The 19,780-nt window shown below is 43.7% G+C and overlaps 1 non-coding gene and 1 pseudogene across 1 annotated transcript; both read right to left on the reverse strand.

Annotated features, from left to right (window-relative positions):
- Positions 1-4,264: 4,264 nt before the first annotated feature.
- LOC123464395 lies at positions 4,265-7,455 on the reverse strand (annotated as a pseudogene).
- A 9,125-nt stretch (positions 7,456-16,580) lies between these two features.
- Positions 16,581-16,705, reverse strand: LOC123457909. The gene has a single exon (XR_006635262.1). It is a non-coding gene; the product is annotated as a small nucleolar RNA SNORA40 (small nucleolar RNA).
- Between the last annotated feature and the right edge of the window lie 3,075 nt (positions 16,706-19,780).

Raw genomic sequence — 19,780 nt, forward strand, 5'->3', positions numbered from 1 at the left:
GGAGGGAGGGAGGGAGGGAGGGAGGGAGGGAGGGAGGGAGGGAGGGAGGAAAGGGCTCTTTTCACCCAGAGCTTCCTTATATAAAGTCTCCCTCTGAGAGGGGCCACCTACTCTGGGGGAAGGGCTCACTCTGGGGGAAGGGCTTTCTCCTTCAGTTAATCCTTCCTGGAAGCAACCTCAGAGACCCACCCAAAAGGGATTTCTGTGGATTGCTAAACAGATCAAGTTGACAACACCTTAACTATCACAAGTCCACTCCTTATCAACTTGAAACCAAACCATATTGCCTTACATCATACTTAATTTCCAAATGAAAACAGTAACGAGCTCATAATTCTGCCTAACATGGTATAACTATCCCTCGTACAACCAGAACCACAAAATCTTCCCTCTAGCACAAAGCAAGGTTTCTTAAGAAATGCTTAGTCTCTAATGTAATAGGTCTAAAATAAATTCAACAATAGTTAACTAGTGATATAATCTTCATATTGGTGTAGATATGTACAAACACTCTGTATCTAGTTAGGACAGAAACATTGCAATTACAATCCTTGTTTCTGTGACTGGTCATGTGGCCTTAATTGTCTTCTCCTACTAACCATTCTGTATTTCCTCTACCTTCAACAAGCACCTCAGCAGGTCTTGGTTCCTTACCTGGAGGGGTGACCCATACCTTCATTCCTGAAAGATCTGAGCCATTTATCACACTACCTTGATTGGGTTGTTGCAGTTGTCTATTGACTTTGAAAACAGGGCATGGTAACGCTAAGAGACACCCTAAAGGATCTCCTGCACTCCAGACATAATCTTCCTTACCTCTATTGTGGAGAAGCAGTACAATTTCCCTCTAGTAGTCTAGATCAATCACCCCTACTAACACTGTAACTCCTTTCTCAGCCTGTTCACTCAAGGACATCAGGAGCCCAAAGTGGCCAGGGGGAAGTCTTAGCTTCCAGTTCAATAGAATATTCTTTGTGTCTCCTGGCAAAAGCACTCCCCCATCTGAAACCGAGATTTGTAGGCCAGCAGATTGAGGGAACAGGAAGCAAGAATTTAGCTAATGGGTCACTTGGGGTGATGGTAAGTGGGACCATTCACACCTCCACCCCTTGATTTCTGGACCCATGAATCCGGGCTATAGGAGAAAAACAAAACCCAAATAGGTCCACTAGACGTTGTGCTTCTTTCTTAGTGGTAGGAGGAGCCAAGTGCAACAACTTATCCTTCACCTTAGAAGACATATCCCTGCATGTCCCACACCACTGAACTCCTAGAAGTTTCACTGAGGTGGAAGGTCCTTGGATTTTGGATGGATTTATTTCCCATCCCCTGATGAGCATATGCTGTACCAGCAACTCCAGAGTGGTTGTCACCTCCTGCTCATTCGATCCAACCAGCATAATGTCATTGATATAATGAACCAACGTGACACCTTGTGGAAGGGACAGGTGATCAAGATCCCTGCGAACTAAGCTATGACACAGGGCTGGGGAGTTAATATAATCTTGAGGTAAAGCAGTAAAGGTGTACTGCTGACCTTGCCAGATGAAGACAAGTTGCTTCTGGTGATCCTTATGGACAGATATGAAGAAGAAAGCATTCGTAAGATCAATAGCTGCATACCAGGCACCAGGAGATCCGTTAATCTGCCCAAGTAAAGAAACCACATCTAGTACAGCAGCTGCAATTGGAGTCACCAGCTGATTAAGTTTCTGATAACCCACTGTCATTCCCCAGGATCTGTCTGTCTGCTGAACAGGCCAAATAGGAGAGGTAAAGGGAGATGTGATGGGAACCACCACTTCTGCATCCTTCAAGTCCTTTATAATGGCATTAATTTCTGAAATCCCTCTAGGGATGCGATACTGTTTTTGAGTAACCATTTTCCCTAGTGGTGGGAGCCTCAATGGCTTCCATTTGGCCTTTCCAACCATAATAGCCCTCACTCCACAAGTCAATATGGGGGTTCTGCCAACTCCTAAGTATATATCTATCCCAATTATGAATTCTGGGACTGGGGAAATAACCACAAGGTGAGTTTGGGGACCCACTGTTAGTCTAACATTTGCCAAAACTCCATTGATCTCCTGACCTCTGTAAGCACCTGCTTTAACTGGAGGCCCACAATGCTTTCTGGGGTCTCCTGGAATCAATGTCAATTCAGAACCAGTGTCCAGTAAGCTCCAGAAGTCTGATTATTTCTTTTATGCAGTGTACAGTTACCCTAGGAAAAGACCACAGGTCCCTCTGAGGAAGGATAGGAGTAAACTTAATAGTGAAACTTTTGGGGATTGTAGGAGGGTCCTTCCTCAAGGGAACCCAACCACCCCTTCAATCAAGGGGCTCAGGATCTGTAAACTGGCTAAGGTCTGGAAATTGATTAAGAGGCCTGGATTCCCTGTTACTTTAATTCAAAGTGGCTTTATGTTTCTTTGCTCTGGAACTTTTCTGCTTAAGGTGTTTGCCTGCAAAGCCAAAGGACCCAGGTTCAATTCCCCAGGACCCATGTAAACCAGATCCACAAGGTGACACATATATCTTGAGTTTGTCTGCAGTGGCTGGAGGCCCTGGTGTACCCATTCTCTCTATCTCTCAAATAAATTAGGTTAAATTAAAAAGAAAAACTTCCGGAGAGTAAAGACAATCTCATAACCTTTAAAGATTGAAGACATAAAGGATCTCTACAAATTGTATTAAGTATGCACTTACTACTTCAGTGTTTGCTTTCTGTGCTCTTAAAATGTCTATGAGAAGCCGGGTGTGGTGGTGCACACCTTTAATCCCAGCACTCGGGAGGGAGGCAGAGGTAGGAGGATCGCCATGAGCTCGAGGCCATCCTGAGAATGCAGAGTGAATTCCAGGTCAGCCTGAGCTAGAGTGAGACCCTACTTAAAAAAAAAAAAAAAAAAGTCTATGAGAGAAGCAAGAAGATTCCTAGTGTCTGTTGGCAATAGAGTCAAGTAAGTGCTTTGAACCAGTAGGCTGTCTCTCTAGCCTGGCAATAGGTTCAAAAGCAGATGTTGCAGGGCTATAGTTTGATGAAATTTGTAGTTTTTTTTAAAGCTAAATTATTAATTATCTAGTATTTTTATTGAAATTATATGTGTGGTGATTTGACTATAAAATGCCCCATTCATATATTTGAATTTTGGATCCCCAGCTGGTGGTACCATTCAGGAACCTTTAGGAGGTGGAGCGTTGCTGAAGAAAGTGAGTCACTGGGGGCGGGTTTCGTATTTTAGGTCCACTTTTCTCCCTCTGCTTTCTGACTCTGGTGACATATATATTTCCTGCTCCATCTTGCCATGCCTTCCATACTATGATGAAACACAGAATTAAACCCCTTTTCTTCCATAAACTGTTTCTGGTGGGATATTTTTTTTACATCAACAAGAAAATAACTGATATAATCTATTCCCAGAATACACCTAAAGAAACAAAAGTAAGGTACATAGGTCTACAAAGCATTTGATTTCCTGATTAGATAACGAAGTTCTCATAAAGGAAATTCAAAAAACAACTGCCATTCCAATCAGGTGAAGTATGCCAACAATTATTTTCATCTTATGTAAAATGAAATATAACCCTTACCACTATACATCTGTTAGGAGTTGAGATTAAAAGTACTCAGTTTTGACTTCTGTTACCTTCTGCTTTGAAATTACTGAGAGAAAACATCATTTTCCCAAGATTTAAAGAAAAAAATTCTTTTTTCACAGTTTCATTTTTATTATGTGTGTGCAGATCTATATGAATGGATGGATGTCGGGGGTCACATGTGTATCATGGTATACGTGTGGAGGTCTGAAGACAGCCTTGGGGTGTTTGTCCTCTCATTCTATCCTACTTGAGACAGTGTCTCCCTTGTTGCTTCTTCTTGTGTCTTCATTTTGTGTGCCCCTGTCTAGCTTGCCTGTGGGTTTCTGGATTCTCCAGGCTCTGCCTCTCACTGATGTGGGCCCACTGGGTTCACAAATGCATGCACCACATTGTGTCTTGCTTTATGTGGGTGCTGGGGAGTCAAACCTGGGCTGACAGGCTTGCAAGCAAGTTCCTATAACCCTGAGCCCTCTCCTCAGCACCCCCGGCAAAGAAACTCTTTTTACTCAACGAATATGTCATTGAAGTTATTGACAGAAACAAGTTATTGTTTTTTTTCCCACTATAATTCTCTCTGATGAAATCATTCTTTCTCAATTTCTACAAAAATACTACATTTTCAAAGACAAAAGGAATTATCAGCAGGCATTCTTCAAGTTTTAAGTTATTTGTCTATAAAATACATCAAGTAAACTATTGAAGATTCAGGGAGGAGCAGTGTCATGATTTTTTCTCTCTCCCAGTAGATTCTGTGGGTGCTTATCTAGCTTCATGACTTCACTGTGGTCTTTCCCTTCTTCATCTTTTCTATCTTCTTCCATTTTCTCATCTTTCTCATTATCTAAGACCAAGGAATAAGCTGATCTCCCATGGACATGTGTTAACTCACTGCTTAACTCTCTCTCTGTGTCGTGATTTCTTTTTCAGGAAGGGTTGTGCTGTAGCCCAGGCTGACCTGGAATTCACTATGCAGTCTCAGGCTGGCCTAAGTCTCACAGCAATCCTCCTACCCCTGCCTCCCGAGTGCTGGGATTAAAGGTATGAGCCATCATATCCGGCTTACTTCTCTCTTTTTTCCTTTTAGGAGTTGCCCTTGGAGGAGTTGCCTCTTGGCCTGCATCTCATCATTTGTGAAATTTCTAAGTGTGCATTGAATGTCAAATGTAAATAGGAGCCAAATCTTGTCAATTCCTAGCAGCCCATGGGGGGAAGGAAGTCCTACAGAATCTGGTTTGCCTTTATCATTCTTACATGGTTGTACTAGTGGAGCGAGTGACACAGACAGGAGGGATATTCCTACTTTCCCAAGTTTGCTGATCTGTGTTAACTGACCCTCGGGCAGCATACCCATGGACCCCAGCTCCACAGTCAATTCATTCATACTGGTGCTGATCAGGTGCTACCTGCAGGCAAGTACCAACCTCCATGGTAGGTTCACAGAACGCAAATCTCAGCAGTGATTTTCTTGACAGATGAATCTTCAGATGGACAGCTGATTTCTTTTACAGCAGGGGATCTTGCCAACTGGCCCATATGACTCTTTTGAAAAGATGCTGGGAGACCAGGTGTGGTAGTTTGAGTAGATGACCCCCCCAATATATTCAGTGTCTTATTAGTTTGTAGTTTGCATCTGCAGCCACCTGGCTGGAGGTAGTGTGACTGTGCGGATCTTAAGGTGTGGTGATAGGTTTGAGATTTCAATCCAAAGCTATGCAAAGTGTGCCTAACTGGAGTTCCTGAAGTGTGCTGTGCTGTATGGCTTTTGGCTTGTGCTTCTCTCTCTCTGCTTGGGCCTGTGAAAGCAGGCCAGCTTCTTCTGCCATTGTGGAACTTCCCCTGGATCTGTAAGCTTCAATAAATCCTTTCCTCCTTAACTGTGCCTGGCCTGAAAGTTCATCTCAGTGAACCTGAAGCTGTCTGCTACACTGTCTTAGAGAGACTGGCTCCCTCAAAGGTGATACTCTAGATCTAGGAATGATTATCAAAGCTGTCACTACTTTTGTGAAGCTCTCTAGTTTTTCCTTGGCCTTTTCTGTCACTTTTTTTTTTTAAATTTATTTATTTGAGAGCGACAGACACAGAGAGAAAGACAGATAGAGGGAGAGAGAGAGAATGGATGCGCCAGGGCTTCCAGCCTCTGCAAACGAACTCCAGACGCGTGCGCCCCCTTGTGCATCTGGCTAACGTGGGACCTGGGGAACCGAGCCTCGAACCGGGGTCCTTAGGCTTCACAGGCAAGCGCTTAACTGCTAAGCCATCTCTCCAGCCCTTCTGTCACTTTTGAATGGAGCTCAGTCCCATAATTTATTCCAGAAGGATAATAGGGGTTTCGTCTACTGCAAGCCTGCTTGAATAAAGCTTGATAACTAAAGCACAGCATCTTCCTGGTGTCTTTGTTTCTCCCCCACAGACCTACGGAACTATTAACACACCCAAAGTAGTAGCAGATGCTCAAACAACAACAAAAGTCAAATTGTTGTGTGGCAAGCCTTTGTTTTGTGCAGGCAAAACTCATACTATATAATTCATTACTTTGTTATTTGGATTTTTGAGGTAGGGTCTCATTCTAGACCAGGGTGACCTTGAACTCGCAGCAATCCTCCTACCTCCGACTTCCAGAGCTAGGATTAAAGGCGTGTGCTACCACACTCAGCAGAATCCGTTGCTTTAAAGTGAACACTTTAGTGGCATTTAGTACTCTGACAGCGCTGCTCAACTGCTAACTCTGCCGCACAATCTTTTCATTCACCACTCCAGCCAGAAACCCATTGAGAAGTTACAGCTCAGCAGGTAAGGGCATTGGCTGAACAAGCATGAAGACCTGGGACAGCCTGGGTTCGATTCCCCAGCACCCATGTAAATAACTAGACATGGCCAGGCACGGCTGTAAATCTCACTCAGACCTAGGGTGGAGACCCGAGAATCACTGGATCTTGCTTAATGAAGAAAAAAATGGCAAAAAATGGCAGCTTTGGATGGAGAGAGAGACTATCTTAGAGAAATAGGCAGATGAGCAAAAAGAGGATGCCTTACCTTCTCTTTTAGCCTCTCCATGTGTGTACACAGGGTGTGCACATCTGCACGAACACATGCATACACTGCATACACATCACAATACTCTACTTACACAGATATACACAAGCGTGCACACCCCCCCACACAGAAAATAAAGTCACTCTCCTTCCCCTTTGTCCCCTGTCTTTTACAGCCAGCACTCTACTTTTATGAATTTGACAATTCTGGTTTTTTTTTTTTTTTTTTGAGGTAGGGTCTCACTCTAGCCCAGGCTGACCTAGAATTCACTATGGAGTCTCAGGGTGGCCTCAAATTCACAGTGATCCTCCTACCTCTGCCTCCCAAGTGCTGGGATTAAAGGCGTGTGCCACCACACCTGGTTTCAATTCTGTATATTTTATATAAATGGAACTGGACAACATGTAACCTTTCTGACTGGCTTCTTTTGCTTTGCACAATGTAATCAAGATTCACTTCACTTAGGTTGTTGCACATATCCCTACTTCATTCAGTTTTATTTTTATTTTTAAAATTTTGGCACACTTAGATACTACGTGTGGTGTCTGTATGTATAGTGCGTGTGCGTTTGTGTGTGCAGATATGTGCACGCTGTGTGCACGTGTGTGGGGATGGAGGCCAAATGAGAACACTGAGCGTTTTCCTCAATTGCCCTTTTGTGTTGTTGCCTTGGGGCAGAGCCTCTCACTGAACCCAGAGCTGCTGTCTGACCAGTGAGCCCCAGCAAATCTCCTGTCTCCATCCTTTACAGGACTGGGGTTTCAGGCATATGTGGCCACACCTAGCTTCTTACTTGGGTGCGAGAGGTTGACCGTAGGGCATCTTAGGCCCTCTCGGACCCTCATGCTTGTGTGGCAAGTGCTCTTAGCCCCTGGTCTATTTCCCCAGAGCTTCCATTCATTTTTGTTGCTGAACAATGTTCCACTGTATGGATATGTGGTTTTATTTTCTGTTTGATAGGTCTCTCTCTGTAGCCCAGGGTATCCTGGAACTCACCAGGTAGCTGCCTTTGAACCTGTAGTGATCTTTCTGCCTAAGTCTCCCAAGTAATGTGATTGTAGGTGTGAGCCACCATGCTTGGCTTTATACATTACTTTTGTAAAAACCCACTCATACATTAATAGGCAGCTCTTTGGCTATTATGTATTAGTTTTTGTCTGAACACCCAGTTTTAATCATTTGTGACGTATACCTGTGGTGAAGAATTGCTAGGATTTCTGGTTCTTATGGTGTTTGCATTTTGGCTGAATACTCACTGCACTTTGAGGATATTAAAAGATTATTTGCACTGTATGCTTTGGCTTGTTCTAAAATTGCTATATCAAGAGCTCCAAGACCCTGCATTGGCTATCTGTGACATTGGTTGGTTAGTATTTGGCTTGTTACAAAGAGGACTACAGCTTATCAAGTTTTTTTTTTTTTTTTCTCATGTGATGTCAAAATAAATCCCTGGGTAAAACAATATTTTATAAGAAAATGACACTTGATCTGTCTTAACTCACCATATCTCTGTTGTTTCAAATGGATTGTGGGGCTGAGTGATGGCTTGGCACTTGAGGCATTTGCCTGGAAAGCCTAAGGACACAGATTCGATTCCCCAGTACCCATGCAAGCCAGATAGAGACACAAGGTAGCACGTGCATCTGGAGCTCATTTGCTGTGGCTGGAGGCCCTGGCGTGCCCATGTTCTCTCTCTCCCTCTCTTCCTCTCTCTTTCTCTCTGTCTCTTTTGGTTTTTCAAGGTAGGATGTCACTCTAGCCCAGTCTGTCCTGGAATTCACTATGTAGTCTCAGGGTGGCCTCGAACTCACAGCAATCCTCCTACCTCTGCCTCCCGAGTGCTGGGATTAAAGGCATGCACCACCACGTCTGGCTCTCTCTTTATCTAGCTGCCCATTTCTCTCTCAAATAAGTAAATAAATAGAGAAAGAAAATGGACTGTGAAAAATGCACAGAATTTTTCCCAACTTTGCTTTTCTGCTTCCTCTCAGGATCAGTTGCCTCTGCAGTTACAGCTTGGTGAGGTTATTGTGCACAGCCCTTAAGCAGTAATTCTGAGATGCTGAAGTGATTCTGTAACTGGGTTCTGCAGCCAGAGCACCAAGGTTTTAGTTCTGGCCTGTCCACATACTACTAGGGATATCCATGGCAAACTCCTCACTCTCTCTGGACCTCAGTTTCCACATTCATAAATAAGTACCTTTGAAGGCTGAAAAGTCCTTAGTCCAGATAGTTACAATACCCACAGTCAAGATAGCACCTGTTGCAGTGCAGTTCACATTGCTGGTAGAAATCACCCAACCAAGAGCACCTTCTGGGAAAGAGATTTATTTTGGATTATAGGCTTGAGAGGAAGCTCCAAAATGGCAGAGGAAAATGATGGCATGAGCAGAGGGTGGACATCACCCCCTGGCCAACATAAGGTGGACAATAGCAACAGGAGAGTGTGCCAAACACTGGCATGGGGAAACTGGCTATAACACCCATAAACCTGCCCCCAACAATACACTCCCTCTAGGAGGCGTTAATTCCCAAATCTCCATCAGCTGGGAACCTAGCATTCAGAACACCTAAGTTTATGGGGGACACCTGAATCAAACCATCACAGCACCTTAGTGATGCATATTTTTTTTATAGGAAGCGCTTACTGATTTTAGTTTTGACAATGCTTATCCTTCTCTACAAAAGAACAAGGGGTTTCCACTATAATAGCACATATAAAGGCCACTGATGAAATCCTATGGGACAACAAAGATTAATAGGGACAAGCTCAAGGACTTAAAAGGAGATAGCAGAAAAACTGAAAGTAATTTTACCAATGGCAAAGTACAATGCTTTGAAGTCAGGTTCATCAAAAACATTTGGCAATTGCAAGTTCCTGACACAGCACTAAGAATAAACCAGTGAACAAAACAAGCATTATTCTCACAGTCTTATAGTCCATTGCTGAGGGCAAAAAATTCAAAACAAGCTAGCAATGGAATAACAACAGTTATGAGTAAGAACCAGGTGAAGGGAATGTAGCAAGTGTCAAAGTCATGCAAATGAAGGTATGTAGGGATGACTGGACCTGAGAAAGTGTACAGTAGATGTGCCTATTTATTTGTTATCATGAATCATTCCAATAATTATATTTTTAAATTATTTTTATTTATTTATTTGAGAGAGAGAGAGAGTATGGGCACACCAGGGCCTCTTGCACTGCAAACAAACTCCAGATGCATGTGCCACTTTGCACATCTGGAAAATATATAGGTATATATAGGTATGGGGAATTGAACTTGGGCTGGAAGGCTTTGCAACAAGGGCCTTTACCACTGAGCTACCCCCCAGCTTCTATAATGATGTTTTGTCCAGTTTGTTCGCCTGCTTTTAAAGGGTCCATCTTAAATGTAAGTTTCCTGCCCTCTAGTGGGAACTTTAAGTCATGTCACATGAGTAGCTGTGAGGTCTAGCGCAGTCCAGCAGCTGTTTCATGAGACCATGTCTGGGAGTATTAAGGCACGCTCAGCCCCCAGGCATCATGGTCTCATGAAACAGCTGCTGGACTGCACTCAATCGTTTACAACTACCTCCCAAGTGTTTATGTCTCTGCCCATAGATCAGTGTTGCTCTCAACTTTGGTCACAGAAGCTTCTTTTTGCAGTGGTGGCTACTGCAGAGTCGTAACTGGTCTATAAGGGACTGTCGCATGCTCAGCACTAAATGAGACAATTAAATGGGACATCTAAGCCACAGCTTCTGCCTCAGGGAGCATTGAAGATGGGATGAGAAGAAGGTGAGACATGGAGGGTGGGGAGAAGTGCTGTGGAACACTATCTTTCGGATGTGATATGGTTGTTGAATTTTTAAAAAATGACACAAGAACAAAAGAGAGAGAAAGAGAGAGAGAAAGGTTTTCACACAGCCTGGGGCTGGGGCTGGGGCTGAGTGGAAGAGCACACACGTGGCATGGGTTCAACCTCTGACAACTCCCTCCACTCCTAGGAAAGGGCTACAGAGGTCAGCACTCCTCAGAACGAAGCTTGAGCATTAAATAATCATGTTGAGGACTGATTTTGTAAATAAACCTAGCCTTTGCATAAAAAAATAAAAAAAAACCCAAACAACAGCAAAACAAAGAACAACAAACCCACAAAAATTACCCAAGTTACTTTTATTTTTTTTAAATTTTTTGTTTATTTTATTTTTTATATTTGGTTTTTCAAGGTAGAGTCTCACTCTAGCCCAGGCTGACTTGGAATTCACTATGTAGTCTCAGGGTGGCCTCGAACTCACGGTGACCCTCCTACCTCTGCCTCCCAAGTGCTGGGATTAAAGACATGCACCACCATGCCTGGATTTTTTGTTTGTTTTAATTTATTTATTTGAGAGTGACAGACAGAGAGAGAAAGAGGCAGATATATATAGAGAGAATGGGCATGTCAGGGCCTCCAGCTGCTGCAAATGAACTCCAGATGCATGCACCCCCTTGTGCATATGGCTAACTTGGGACCTGGGGAATCGAGCCTCCAACCAGGGTCCTTAGGCTTCACAGGCAAGCGCTTAACTGCTAAGCCATCCCTCCAGCTGCACTTTTATTTTTTTAAAGATTCATTTATTTATTAGAGATACAGAGAGAAAGAGAGAGAGAGAGAGAGAGAGAGAGACAGAGAGAGAGAGAGGGAGATTGGGAATGGGAATGGGAATGGGCATGCCAGGGCCTTCAGCCACTGCAAATGAACTACAGATGCATGTGTCACCATGTGCATCTGGCTTATGTGGGACCTGGAGAATTGAACCTAGGTCCTTAAGCTCCCCAGGCATGCGTCTTTAACCAGTAAGCAATCTCTCCAGCACCCAGGTTACTTTTTAAATTATGTATGCTAGAGTTCAGGTCACACCAACTGAATCCAAATTGCAGGAGGAAGTGGAAGGACCCAGCAGGCATATATACTTTTGGAACTTGCCAAGGTGACATCCACAACCAGTAATCACTACACTAAATGTTTACTAGACAAACTACCTACATTCAGGTAAAAAATTTTCTGTTCCCGTTCCTGGCTCGTGTGACAGAGTCAGGAGTGGCAGTGGAAGGGGAAGGGTTTCTTTTTCTTTTCCCATTCCTGGCTAGTTCTATGTAATCAGCACTGTCAGTGAACGGGGCAATGTTTGCCTCTAGTCTCCATTGTCCTTGTGTTCCTGTCCTGTGACCTCTGCTTCATCTAAGCATGACTGAGACTCGGACCTTCTTCAGTCCTCCATGAACTCTGAACCTGTTCACAGAATGAGGCAAACAAAACAAGTCTACATGTCACTCCACACACTTTTGACCTGGACGTCCCTGCAGCGCTCCCACCGTGCGTTGCCCGGCTCGTTATCGGTGCCCCGAGCTTTCCCTCGGCCTCTGCTGCCCAAGCAGCAGCCTGTGTTCTGTTGTCACCTGCACGGCGTCACCTGAGCAGCATGTGAACTTGGGCACAGGTCTACACGGTGTGTACTAAGCTCCAGGAAATGTGTTGAGAAGCCTGTTGTCTGCCCTTGTTTTTACCAGAGATTTGTTTTTATAGTCCTCTGCTTTATTCAGCCCTCTGTGGTTAAGGATTATCCACATCGACATCTATAGATTGTTTACTCAGTGTGTGTGTGAAGGTCTGTCAGAGGTCAATGTCACGTGCATTCCTCAATCACGCTCCACCTTCTTTTCTCCCCTCCTCTCTCCTGTATCATTCTCTCCATTCTCTCCCCTCTTTTCTTGTCTCTTCTTGGAGACAGACTTTCTCACTGAAATCAGAGCTCACCAGTTGGGCTTTATGATGTAGGCAGTATGTCAGCGCTGGGAATGCAGGTGCATCATGCTACCATGCTCAGCTTTCATGTGGGTGCCGTGGACCCAAACCTCACTCCTCATGTTTGTGCATAAGGGCTTGGCTGACTGAGCCACGTCCCCAGCCCCCCATCTGCAACGTTTGAGAGGAGTGACAGGCACGTAAGTAACTAAAGTGTAGCGCTTGCTTGGCGAATCTTGTCACTCATTTGGTTTTCTGTGTAATTACACATGCAAACATTAGGATGCAGTTTAGCTCTCTGGCCCCGGTAGCTTTGCTGACTGAGCCTGGGAGCGCTACTTTGAGGCCTCTCACCCTTCATGGTATGGTTCTCACCGTTCATGGTATGTTTCTCAGCGTCTTCACACACTCCAGGGCATGCTTCTTGAAGGCCACACTACGCATGTGTCATCTCTCTCTCGCAATGGCAGAACAGTACCCTTCCTCTTGCCTCCCTTCTGTGACAGAGCCTCTCTGAAGAGCCTATATTGGGAAAGGAGAAAAAGATTTTTGAATCCCAACTGATTTTGCTAATGACTCTTGGGCTTATTGAATTCTATCCAGGTAAAAGTTCTTTAGCTTGATACAGCTTCCCTCTTGAGTTTTGATATGTAATTTGGCCTTTTCTACTTCTTTTCTTCTTCTTTTTTTTTTTTTTCAAGGCAGAGTCTCCCTCTAGCTCAGGCTTACCTGGAATTCTAGTCTCAAGGTGGCCTTGAACTCAGAGCGCTCCTCCTACCTCTGCTTCTTCAGTGCTGAGATGTGATTAGCCCCAGCCCTAAACCAGATATGGCCCTTTGAGAATCTGATTCAAGTTTAATCCTTCGCTAAAGTTCTTTTTGTTTGTTCCCAATTATTTAGCTTTTCTTAGAAACTGGAGAGAGATAACTCCCATTTCCTGTCTGGAGTGTGACAAAGGAATCATCTTTTCTGTGTCTTTGCTTAGGTATGAGGTCTCCTGGGAGAGTGGGCATTCAGCCTCTTGCATATTTGTAGACGGTTCTGGAACAAGAGATTCTCCATGTTATTTTGGTGGTGGCTCTGGAATAATAAGGAAGGTGCATAAAGAGCCTGAGTATAAGAGACTGACGTGGGTGTGGGCTCTGGGTGGGTGGGGTTATATGTGAAAAACAAGCTCCCAGGTATGTTCTTTGTCATCTATGGGAATTGGCTGACCCCATCCGTGAGGCCTCAGGTGTCAAACCCTCATGACAAAAAGATGTGCTCTATCTGTCTATTTTTGAAGAACTGCTTTTAAACTCCATATTCCCTGTTTTGTTTAACCAATGGAAAACACTAACAGTAAGTGAATCCACTGTATGTGGCTAGAAATAATCTCATTTTCGAAAGGTGTCAGAGTCACTACCTGTAGGAATATCCAGGAAACACAGGAGCACTTCACAGTTTCTTTGTTTTTATCCATTTGTTAATTTCATGGATATAACTTCCATTGTCTTGTAATGTGCAGCCCTGTGACATATGTTCTTTCTGAATTGAACATCCAATGCAAATAATTCTTTTTTCTATCTCTGTGCTTTAGTAGTTAAAGGGCCATTTTGCAAATAACAAAGAGTGAAACTGACTTCAAATTTAGGCTATAGATTTGATAAGAATAACTATCTGTTTCATTTTCCTTATTTTCATGAGTAATTAAGTCTTCATTAACAACTTATAATACCCTGTTTCTGAGTTTTACATGGTTTATGCTCAACAGTATTTGCTAATTATCAGTGTTGTCAATATTAAAATTAAGATTGCTTTACTTAAAATTTTTCTTTCTTTTTTCTCTTCTATTTCACTTAAATTTTTTTTTTTTTTTTTTTTTTTTTGGTTTTTCAAGGTAGGGTCTCACTCTGGCTCAGGCTGACCTGGAATTCACTCTGTAGTCTCAGGGTGGCCTTGAACTCATGGTGATCCTCCTACCTCTGCCTCCCGAGTGCTGGATTAAAGGCGTGCGCCATCACACCCGGCTTAAATTTTTTTTAAAAAAATATTTAGTTTAATTTATTTATTTGGGAGAGAAAGAGAGAGAGAGAGAGAATGGGTGTGTCAGGGCCTCCAGCCACTGCAAATGAGCTCCAGATGCATACACCCCCTTGTGCATCTGACTAATGTGGGTCCTGGGGAATTGAACCTGGGTCCTTTGGTTTTGTAGGTAAATGCCTTAACTGCTAAGCCATCCCTCCAGCCCAAAAGTATTTTAAAAAATTATTTCACTTTTTAAATTTTTTTTAAAAATATTTTATTTTTATTTATTTATTTGAGAGAAAGAGCATGCATGCACGAGAGAGAGAGAGAGAGAAAGAGAGAGAGGGAGAGAGGCAGAATGGGAATGGGTAACCAGGGCCTCCAGCTACTGTAAAAGAACTCCAGATGCATATACCACCTTTGGGCATTTGGTTTATGTGGGTCCTGGGGAACTGAACCTGTGTCCTTTGGCTTTGCAGGCAAGTGCCTTAACTGCTAAGCCATCTTTCCAGCCCTTTACTTATTTTGAGATAAGGCTTCTCATCCTTACAGTCCAGGCTGGCCTGTAGACTAGGCTTGCCTTGAACTCACAGCAATCTACTTACCTTGGCTTCCCAAGTGCAAGGGTTACAGATATGAACTACCATGCCCTGCTAAATTTTGAGGTGTTTTGTTTTTGTTTGTGTTTTGAGAGAGGTTTCACTCTGCAGCCCAGGTTTACCAGGATCTCATGGCAGTCCTGCTTCAACCTCCCAAGTGCTGGGGTTATAGATTTGCATTATCACACCTAGTATGAGCTTCACTTTCATATTACCTGTTTCCATGATGATCTTGACATATTGGTTTCAATGACAGAATAATTAAGAAGTGGAGTGTAGTTAATTTTAAATAACCAAAATTGGAATATATTTTATTTAACATTGTAAAGTCAAAGTTAGGAAAATTTCAAAATTAGAAAGGTCTTATGTTTTCAAAAGATAATTTTCTCAAACCAGATGTGGTGGCTCATTCCTGTGATCTCAGCACTTGGGAGGCCAAGCCTGGAGGATTATGAGTTCAAGGCCAGTCTGGGCTACATAGTGAGTTAAAGGCCATCCTGAGACAATGAGACCCTATCTCAAGCAAACACAAGCAAAAGAAAACTCCAAACCTTAAAAGTATTTTTCTGCTTAGTCAATATTGTCCTAAAATTTAAGGGTCCAAAATATAAAAGAATCACTTAATAAACCAAAAGCTTTAAACTTGTGAAATATAAGTTAAATATTACAACATATTTTTATTGAAAGTAAGCCTGCTCAGTTCTAATGTCCAATGTTTGGCCAGATGCCATTGTAAAGAATCATAATTAATATCACAGTTCACATGTTACATTTCAGCTTAGAAATTGATGTATGCATTGCAGAGTGAGATGAATTTTGTAATATGACAAAATGTTCCCAGCTGCCTGTGACAGTTGCAACGTCACACTAGTCTGAGGGTAGGCACTGAGAAGTGAAGGGAAAAGAAAAGAAAGAAAAAGGCAGGGAAGCACTTTGATATCCAAGTATAAACTTGCTGCCAGGAAGAGAGAGTGGGCAGCTAATTATTCTCTCCCCTTCCCTCCTGTTCTTTTTTGCACTTGGAAGCTATGCCCATCTCCCCAATCAAAACCCATCAGAAGGGCCTGGAGAGATGGCTCCGTGGTTAAGGCACTTGCCTGCAAAGCCTAATGACCCAGGTTTGATTCCCTAGCACCCACATACAGCCAGATACACAACGTGGCACATGCAGCTGGAGCTCCTTTGCAGTAGCTAGAGGCCCTGGCGCACCCATTCTCACTGTTTTTCTTCTCTTTGCTGGCAAATAAATAGAAATATTTCAAAAGAAAACCCATCAAACCAAAAGATAGATCAGTTATGGCACGCTGTGCAATAAGCAAGGTCAAACCAAGGATTAGAGAAACAACGGCGTCTGAATTTTCTGAAAATTAGTTCTGCACTTTAAAAAAGGCTTCTTTGCTCTTTTGGTTTTTCGAGGTAGGGTCTCACGCTAGCCCAGGATAACCTGGAATTCACTATGTAGACTCAGGGTGGCCTTGAACTCACAGCGATCCTTCTACCTCTGCTTCCTGAGTGCTGGGATTAAAGGTGTGTACCACCATGCCTGGCTTAAAAAACCTTAAAAAAAAAAAATCATGTTCCTTCTTATCTGTATCAAAACTCATACTTAACCGTGAGCTTTGGGTTGCAAAAGAGGATTTATTTTTGCACCTGTCTTTAAGTCTTTGTCCATCAGTTTAACAAAGTTTAACAAGTGCTATAAAAAGCTTTTTATTGACAACTTCCATTCATATAAACTATGTGCCATGATCATAACCCTCTTCCATCACCTTCACTTGTTCCCCCTCTTTTAATTTTTTTGGTTTTTCAAGATAGGGTCTCGTACCCCAAGCTGGCCTGAAACGCACTATGTAGTCTCAGGCTGGCCTCGAGCTCATCTCTGCTTCCTGAGTGCTGGGATTGAAGGCATGCGCCACCACGCCCAGCGTCCCCTCTCCCTTAGCTCCCCACCACTGAACCCCTTCTTCTTTTCAACCAGTCCTTCTACTTGATGGCATTATATTTTTCCCTCCTATTATGCAGATCTTGTGTGTGACTAGTATGCACAAAGCCCCGAGTTCTATTCCCAGCACCACATCAACTGGGCATAGTGGTGTAGTCCCAGTGCTGGGGAGGTAGCGGTAGGGGATTCCGTAGTTCAAGGCCATCTTCCCCTATATAGCAAGTTAGAGGCTAGTTTGGGACACGCGAGAGCCTGTTTCAACAAACCACGCACATACACACAAATAAACACTGAATTCAACACTATTGTTCTTTTAATCTGTAATAACAACAAAAATCAATGCAGGACAGATATCCTGAATGGATAAAGAATGACCAATAATAGTGGCTCAGCAGGTAAAGGTACCTGCTTACAAAGCCTATCGGCTTGAGTTCCATTCTCCGCCACCCACATAAAGCCAGAGGTACAAAGTGGCATGTGCATTTGGAGTTTGTTTACAGTGGCAAGAGGCCCTGGTGTGCCCATGCACACACACACTCTCTCCCTTGCTCAAATAAATAATTAAAATATTTTTTAAGTGCCTGAAAAATCAATTGCTATTATGAATAAATCCTGTTGTGGTTTGCAGGTAAAATATCCCCTGTGGCCTCATGTGCTTGAACACCTGTTCCCTAGCTGGTGGGGCTATTAGGAAGGTTGTAAAGCCTTCAGGAGGCACAGCCTTGCTGGAGGAAGTGAGTCACTGGGGGCAGGCACTGAGGTCTCACAGCCTGGCCTCCCTTCCTGTTCTTCCGTCTGCTCTCTGGTTGTGGACAGTGTGGCGGTCCCTGTGTCAGGCTCCTGCTGCTGCTATGTGTTCCCCATCACCGTGAAATGTATCCCCTTGAAACTGTAAACCAGAATAAACCCTTTCTGCCTTAAATTGCTTCCTGCCAGGTATTTGGTCACAGCAGTAAGTAAATAACACAGATCCCCACTGATATATTCATTTCAAAGTTTTTTCCCCTTTGAACACCTCCCATTACTCCCAAACTCTCAGCTCTGACTTTGACAGTTTTACATTCCACATATAAATGACATCAGATTGTATTTGTCTTTCTCTGTTAAGCTTAATGTCCTCCCATGCTTTCTTTTTCTTTCTTTCTTTCTATTGTTTTGGTTCTTTGAGGTAGGGTCTCACTCTAGCTCAGGCTGACCAGGAATTCACTATGTAGTCTCAGGGTGGCCTGGAACTCATGGCAATTCTCCTACCTGTGCTGGGATTAAATGCGTGCACCACCACACCCGACCCCTCCCATGCTTTCTTGACTGCACATTTTTTAAAATTTTTATTTGAGGGCTGGAGAGATGGCTTAGCAGTTAAGCGCTTGCCTGTAAGCCTAAGGACCCTGGTTCGAGGCTGGATTCCCCTGGACCCATGTTAGCCAGATGCACAAGGGGATGCACACATCTGGAGTTCGTTTGCAGTGGCTGCAGGCCCTGGCACACCCATTCTCTCTCTCTCTCTATCTGCCTCTTCCTCTCTATGTCTGTTGCTCTCAAATATAAATAAATAAACAACAACAACAAAAATAAAATTTTTATTTGAGAGAGAAAAAGAGAGGGAGAGAAAGAAAGAGAGGGAGAGAATGTACATGTCAGGGCCTCCAGCCACTGCAAATGAACTCCAGACGCATGTGCCCCCTTGTGCATCTGGCTTATGTGGGACCTGGAGACTCAAACAAGCGCCTTAAGAGCTAAACCATCTTTGCATTCCTTGACTGCACATTTTAAGAATTCTCTTTTGCAGGTACCATGTGTATCTTACAAGAGTTTCATTTTGGCTTGCAGTTTCGAGGGGAAGCTCCATGCTGGCTGGTGAAAGGGGGCGGAGCAGAGGCTGTGCGTTCCACCCTTGCCACAGCCCCTGGCAGAGAGCAGCGCGAGCGAGGCGAGCTCTGGCAAGCAGCAGCTGGCTGTAACGTCCCTAAGCCTACCCCATCGCCCCATCCCTGTGCCTCGTTTTCTCTCAGCCATCCCTGTACCATCCCTTCCCCAGACAGTCAACATGTACCACAGTGACTGCTATCTCTCCTGAGATTCCCCATTCCTTTTCTCATTTTATTTTCACTTATAAGTTAGCATGTTGGGGCTAGAGGGAGGGCTCAGCCGTTAAGGGTTCATCTTTACGTACAAGCATAAGGATGGAGGCGTGGGAGGGCCTCATTCACCCTAAATTCAAGCTCCGGTTGTTTTGCCCAGTTCTCGGAGCCCCCAGTGGCCTCCAAGGAGAATCAAACACGTACGCAAAGGCAAGGAGCTTTATTTTGGGCTTAAGTTCGGACTCTTGACTTTACCAACGTAGTGGATCCATACAAGAGCCCTGAGCAGCAGGGGGGCAGGTTTTTTATAGGGATTTGGACAAATAAGTAGGGGAATGGTTGCATGATTGATAGATTTAAGTAGTAACTGCACTTGTATTTTTCTGATAGGCTTAGAATGCTGGGGGCAGAGCTGGTGGGCAGGGGGCTAGGGGAATTTCAAGCAATTAGGTAACCTTTATTGTGATTGGCTATGTGTGTTTGAGGAACTTAAGCAACTTGTCTTATGACTATAGAAATGTATGGCATAGGCAATTTGTGATCTTTCTTCAGTAACTGTTAAATTCTTATCTAAACCTTGCTGGGAAACAGAAACTTAGGCCTACTGGTGACTCTGAAGCCTGTCATGGCGTCCCTCTGGTTCCTGAGTCCTTCACAGTAAACCACACGTGCAGAGATGGGACCATGCCTGGGGCTCACTGATCAGCCAGTCTAACTGAAAAATGGTAGTAGTGCTATAAGTTTCATAAT

This window comes from Jaculus jaculus, chromosome 1 (genome assembly GCF_020740685.1).
Source record: "Jaculus jaculus isolate mJacJac1 chromosome 1, mJacJac1.mat.Y.cur, whole genome shotgun sequence".
Lineage (NCBI taxonomy): Eukaryota > Metazoa > Chordata > Mammalia > Rodentia > Dipodidae > Jaculus > Jaculus jaculus.